The sequence below is a fragment of the Camellia sinensis genome, chromosome 1, assembly GCF_055761805.1.
Source record: "Camellia sinensis isolate YWXY chromosome 1, ASM5576180v1, whole genome shotgun sequence".
Classification (NCBI taxonomy): domain Eukaryota; kingdom Viridiplantae; phylum Streptophyta; class Magnoliopsida; order Ericales; family Theaceae; genus Camellia; species Camellia sinensis.
Genome location: NC_138961.1, coordinates 16,139,785 through 16,145,784, shown reverse-complemented (window position 1 = coordinate 16,145,784; position 6,000 = coordinate 16,139,785). Strand labels below are relative to the sequence as shown.

Genomic DNA, 6,000 nt, shown 5'->3' with positions numbered 1-6,000 from the left:
CGCTCGAGCGGGGGTTTGGGCGCTCGAGCGGGGAATACACCCATCCAGTATGTCTGGTGTAGTGTTGGACGCTCGAGCAGGGGATTGGCGGCTTGAGCGGGAGGTTGTGAGTGACGCTCGAGCGGGGAGTTGGGCGCTCGAGCGGGGACCTGTCTGCAAAAACTTCTGGGAGTGTGCATCCGCCGCTCGAGCGGGAGTTTGGCCGCTCGAGCGGGAGTCTGTGAGTGGCGCTCGAGCGGGGGTTTCCACGCTCGAGTGGGGCAACTGGTATAAAAATCCGAGACCCGACTTTCTGGATCATTTTTCATCTCCTTTTTTATTCTAAAATCCTAGAACCGTCTTCTCCCTCTCCCTACACACCTTCTCTCTTAGGTTTGATCTACCTAGAGTGTATTTCTACCCTAGTTCCTTTGGAAGAAAGGTAGAGCTTCGCGAGGGCTTTCTTTTAATCTGAAAAAGAGAGGATTTGGAGCACTTTGGACTTTCGTCATCTTCTCCATTCGAGTTCTTCACTTCAAGGTAGGGATTTCCTACTCCATATTATAGGTTTTGTTCTAAGTTTTGGTATTTTGATATGTTGGGGGTTGTTTGGTAATTTTGGGAAAAACCCTAGTTGTTATAATAAATTAATTTATATAATTAATTTAGGGAAAATTGGGAAATTTAGTTGAATTCATGGAATTTATGAATTTATTGATTAAATGGTGTAGTTGGTTAGTTTAATCGCTCACCTATGGAAAGGTTGGAATTATGTTAGTTGATACATTTCTTTCCTGTTTAGAAATAACTGTTTTGGGCTATCGGTGGAGGATAGTCGTGATTGTTGTAGACATTGCATGTGGATTAGGGAAAACTGAAACTAATCACATTGGTTGAGTCATTGATATAGACTGTTGAATTAATACAGAAAATACATGTATTGATTGTGTGTTGTATATGACAAGTGTTTAATACATTGTATATGCATTTTTGTTTGGGAGGAGATAGGGGATGTACTCCACGGTTTAGGGGAAGATAGGGGATGGACCTCTAAACCGGATTTTGTTTGGGAGGAGATAGGGGATGGACTCCATTAGCACCACTATTATGTGTGCATATTGATATTGAAGTGTTTTTACATGTTATTGATACAGCACTAAAATGTGTATCAAACGGGAAGTATGAAGTGTTTTGATATGAGCCTGAGTCTCATTGGTTTTGTTGATGTTGAAGGTAATGTGAATATGATATATAGTTCACTGCTGTAAGTTTGGCCGGGTTCTGAGCCATATTGATAATAATGAAAAGTGAGACGTGTCATAGACATTAGTGTCATGAGACTGTATAATAATATAATTGATTATCTTAGTTAACCAGCTATTGAATGCTATTGCTTTATTCAATGCTTATATTTGGTTTAGTATATTTCTACTGGGCTGTGGCTCACCCTATATGGGAACATCATTTTCAGGTTCAGGTGATAAACTACCTCCAAGGACTTAGCTTGGAAGGACTTGACTTTTGGATTTTGAAGACTTGTCTTTAGTTATTTGTTTTTATTTGAGATTACATGTAATCATTCAAGCCAAGGGCTTCACTTGTAAATGAGTTAGTACTCATTCTTTTGTGTCCAAGTGTTAGCTTGGAAAGATGTAAGCCCTTAGGGCATTTAATTTGATGTTACATGTGATGTCTTTTAATAAAAGTACTCTGATGAATAACTCAAATGATTCGTTTTCTTTTATTAATGCATGTTAATGTTATGTATATTATGGGTTTAAATTTGAGGGCGTTACAAAAACAACTCTATCCAGTCGACCATTTTAATTTGTGAGTTCTCTGTGGATACTATTTCAATGATTAATATGTTCATCTTTTGTACGTAAATAATTCTACTAACATGAATTTGTCACATTTGTGTTAGAAAAAAGAAAGACTATTTTCAAAATCACACTTATTTTATTTATTAATTTTCTTTTTGAAAATAAATATAACAAAATCATAGAGTTATAATTATCATATGAGACAAAAAAAATTTTACTCGAATGATCTACACAAAAAAAGTCAAAAATTTCAACGAATTAGATTATCAAAATGGGATTAGCTTTAGACCCATGGGCCTAGATTGGTGATGTTTTCACTACTCTGTTTTAGTTGTTCTTCTGGGCGAAGTGTTTTCTCAAAAGAGTAGGGGTTTGGATGTTCTCTTTTGGTTTCTCCTTTCTCTGTTGTGTTTATGGTTTGGGGTTTGGTTGCCATCTTTTCAACCATTTCAGTTTTGTTCTGGGTTTCAGATTGCATTAAAAACAAACAAACAAACAAACAAACACATACCAAAACAATGCTTGTTAGTATATGTGCTCAATAGAAAATCAGGAACCAAGTTACAAGAACAAAAATGCAACAAAAAAAGAAACAAGCTTTATAATGCAAAAAAAGAAGAAAGAAACTCATCATCTATCCTTACAAAGTTGAAACAACTCTTTAACCACCACATCTATCTCTTCCTCTCCTTTCATTCTTATTTTCTCACTAAATTCTCTAGCTTTAATTCTTATATCCACCCCACTTTTTTCCACCACTATTTTCGTTATTACTTGTGCTATTGCTTCTCTGTTGAGTCTGCCATTCTCGTCTCGAATGACCTCCATAGCCACACCAACCTCCTGCACTAGTTTAGCATTTAATGGCTGGTCCAAATGCATTGGCATTGCTACAAAGCTTTCCAATACTGAATTCCATCCACAGTGACTCACAAAGCCACCGGTGCTTGAATGGGCCAGAATTCTTGCCTGTGGTGCCCAACCCTCCACAGCCATTCCTCACTCTCCTACCCTCTCAATAAACCCCTTTGGCAGTGCTTCTTCAAGCTCAACTTTCTCTCATACAGGAAACCTAACAACCCGTATGAAATTAACCTTGCTAAGCTCTAACCCATGAGCTATCTCTTCAATCTCTTCCTTAGACATAAAATACTCACTCCCTAAGGAAACAAACAGAGTGGAGGATTCATCCTTGTTATCAAGCCATTGTATGATCTCAGAGTGCTAGTTTTCATTATCGATGTTTTCTTTCACAAGAGGACCAACAGGGAGAACCTTCGTCCCACCTATATCCGACAGATAATCGATGCATTTTCCTTCAAGCTCTCGAAAAGTGTTGTACAACACAATCTTGCAAGGTGGTTTCATTTCATGTTGATCATTTACAGGGGCAGCTTGTTTGTCTTTGGATTTTTTTGTTGCATTCTCGATCGTATGGTGAAACCGCGTTTCATGGAATCTAGAAGTCATGAGCTGGACTGCCGGAATATTAAACGAGGAGGCAATTGTTGGTGCCCATGAGGGGGTGAAGTCATGAATAACAAGGTCTGGAGTTAGTGTGTTGAGGATGGTGAAGAAGCTTGGGCTTGCCATCTCAAAGGCTGTATTGAGGGCGGAGTTGAGATGGGTTGGGAGGCCATTTGTAGTGTGGTAGTGAGGAGGAATCTCAGGCAAGGATGGAAGGTGGATTTCTACTAATTCAATGGAGTGAGAATACCTTTCAGTGATTCTATTCTTGATGGATTTGAGATTGATTGGGGTAGAACACAAATATATGTGGAAATTTCTGTGTGAGAGTTTCTTGGCAAGCTCTAAGAAGGGAGAGATGTGACCATGGGCCAACCATGATAGCATTAGGACACTGATAGTGCTCTGTTTGGTATTCATGGTCAATCTCTATTTTTGGGCTCTGTTTTTTTGGTTATTGTATGCTAAATATAGCAATGTTGATGCACTGAATGATGTACATGTATATATAGGAATTCATATAACAAAGGGTTTTGATGCATCATCGACAGCAATGAAAACTAGAGGCCCATACAAGAATAATTTAATAATATATATATATATATATGTATATATATATATATATGGGGCGTTTTGGCAAGTTTTCGTTTGGAAATAGATTATTTTAATAATTTTTTGACTTTTTACAAAAAGCTGTGCAGAAAAGTAGAAAGTGATGTGACAATTTATAGTGATTTTTTGATTTTTTGACTAAAATGTGAAGTTGACAAATGTCAGCTCCCTATTGTGGCCCGAGCTGGGTAATGGGCCATTCTGTGGGCCACAGTAAAAACGGCCTTGTAATTGGTCTGGTGCAAAGGAGCCCTGCAGTTAGCTCGGTCCGAAAGAGCTTAGTGGTTAGTTCGGTCGTCGCTGTCGGCGCGGTAACAGTTAGCTCGGTCAGACCATCTTGAGCCAGTATGTTGAGCTTTTCTCAGGACCATGCTATGGGTTAGTTCGGTCTTAGCTCGGTGTGGTTAGCATGGTCTTAACAGCCTGGTTGGAATATATTAAACCGAGGTAACTGACAGTGAAAGGAAGAACCGAGCTAGGTAGAGCTCGGTCCAATTTGCAGCTTTAGCATGGCCATGTTATTTCGGTCGTATTGACATCCAACCGAGGTAAAACCATCTCACTTGGTTTGAGCAGTGAGCGGGGTGTTGAAGGATAGGCATTATCTTTCAGGAGAGTGACTCCTATGAGGACTTTACATGGAGGAGTAAGAGTCCTACTAGGATTGTGCCACGCGGAACCTATAAAAACTCACAACATCACCTATGGAGAGGGAACATACAACTTTGATTCCCGAATACACAGAGCTTTTTGTCTATTTGTCTATTTTGCTGACTTAAGCATCGGAGAGGTATCCGGCACACACCCGCCGGCTAGCTCACATTTGCGTTTTCAGGGAGTAAAGCGACGACATACGGAGGAGCGCAATCTTAATCAACAGGATTATACAAGAAGGTTTATTTCTTTCCCGTACAGGAATTTATATAAAAAAGGGTTTTGATGCATCATCGACAGCGATGAAAACTAGAGGCCCATACAAGAATAATTTAATAATATATATATGGGGCGTTTTGGCAAGTTCTCGTTTGGAAATAGATTATTTTAATAATTTTTTGACTTTTTATAAAAAGCTGTGCAGAAAAGTAGAAAGTGATGTGACAATTTATAGTGAATTTTTGATTTTTTGACTAAAATGTGAAGTTGACAAATGTCAGCTCCCTACTTTTTGACTTTTTTAAGTCGCATCACCTCTCTACTTTTTTATATCAAAAAAGCCAAATAACTAGATTTTTACCATCTTTCCAAAACACCAATATATATATATATATATAAGGGTAAATTACAAATATATCCCCTGAGATTTGCTTAAAGTACAAATTACATCCTGTGGTTTGAAAATTACAAATACCTCATTATTAATATTTTTTATTTAACAGAATTAATTAAAAAAATAAAATTTATAATTACTCTCCTATACAATAATAAAATTACTTAAATTATTAATTGAAACATATTTTTAACATCATTAAAAACTTTTATTTGACTAGATGATTTATTAATAAAAATAACGATTTGTTATGAAATTAGAAACGTTAGTGAGTGAAATGTAATTTTCAAAATTATAAAAAATAACTCAGATTTTAATCAAATCTCAAGAAGTGTATATGTAATTTACCTGTACGGGAAAGAAATAAACCTTCTCGTATAATCTTGTTGACCAAGTCTGCGCTCCTCCGTACGACGTCGCTTTATCACCTGAAAACACAAACGTGAGCTAGCCGGCGGGTGTGTGCCGGAAACCTCTCCGATGCCTAAGTCAGCACACTTGACAAATAGACAAAGCTCTGTGTATTCAGAAAGCAAAGTTGTGTGTTACCTCTCCAAAGGTGATGTTTGTGAGCTTTTATAGGTTTCGTATGGCACAATCCTAGTAGGACTTCTATTCCTTCATGCAGAGTCCTCCTAGGATTCATATTCCTGAAAGATAATGCTTATCCTTCAACACCCCCCTCACTGCTTAAACCAAGTGAGATGGTTATTATCATGGCCGAACTCCCACATGACCGAAGTACCCATGGCTATGCTGAGCCATAGAGTAAGCCGTACCATCATTGGTTCGGTTCTTCCTCTCGTTACACCTTATCTCGGTTCTCTCATGCACGAACCATGGTGTATTTAA

At 38.0% G+C, this 6,000-nt stretch overlaps 1 pseudogene; it reads right to left on the bottom strand.

Annotated features, from left to right (window-relative positions):
- Positions 1-2,318: 2,318 nt before the first annotated feature.
- On the bottom strand, positions 2,319-3,832 carry LOC145789571 (UDP-glucosyltransferase 29 pseudogene; annotated as a pseudogene).
- Between the last annotated feature and the right edge of the window lie 2,168 nt (positions 3,833-6,000).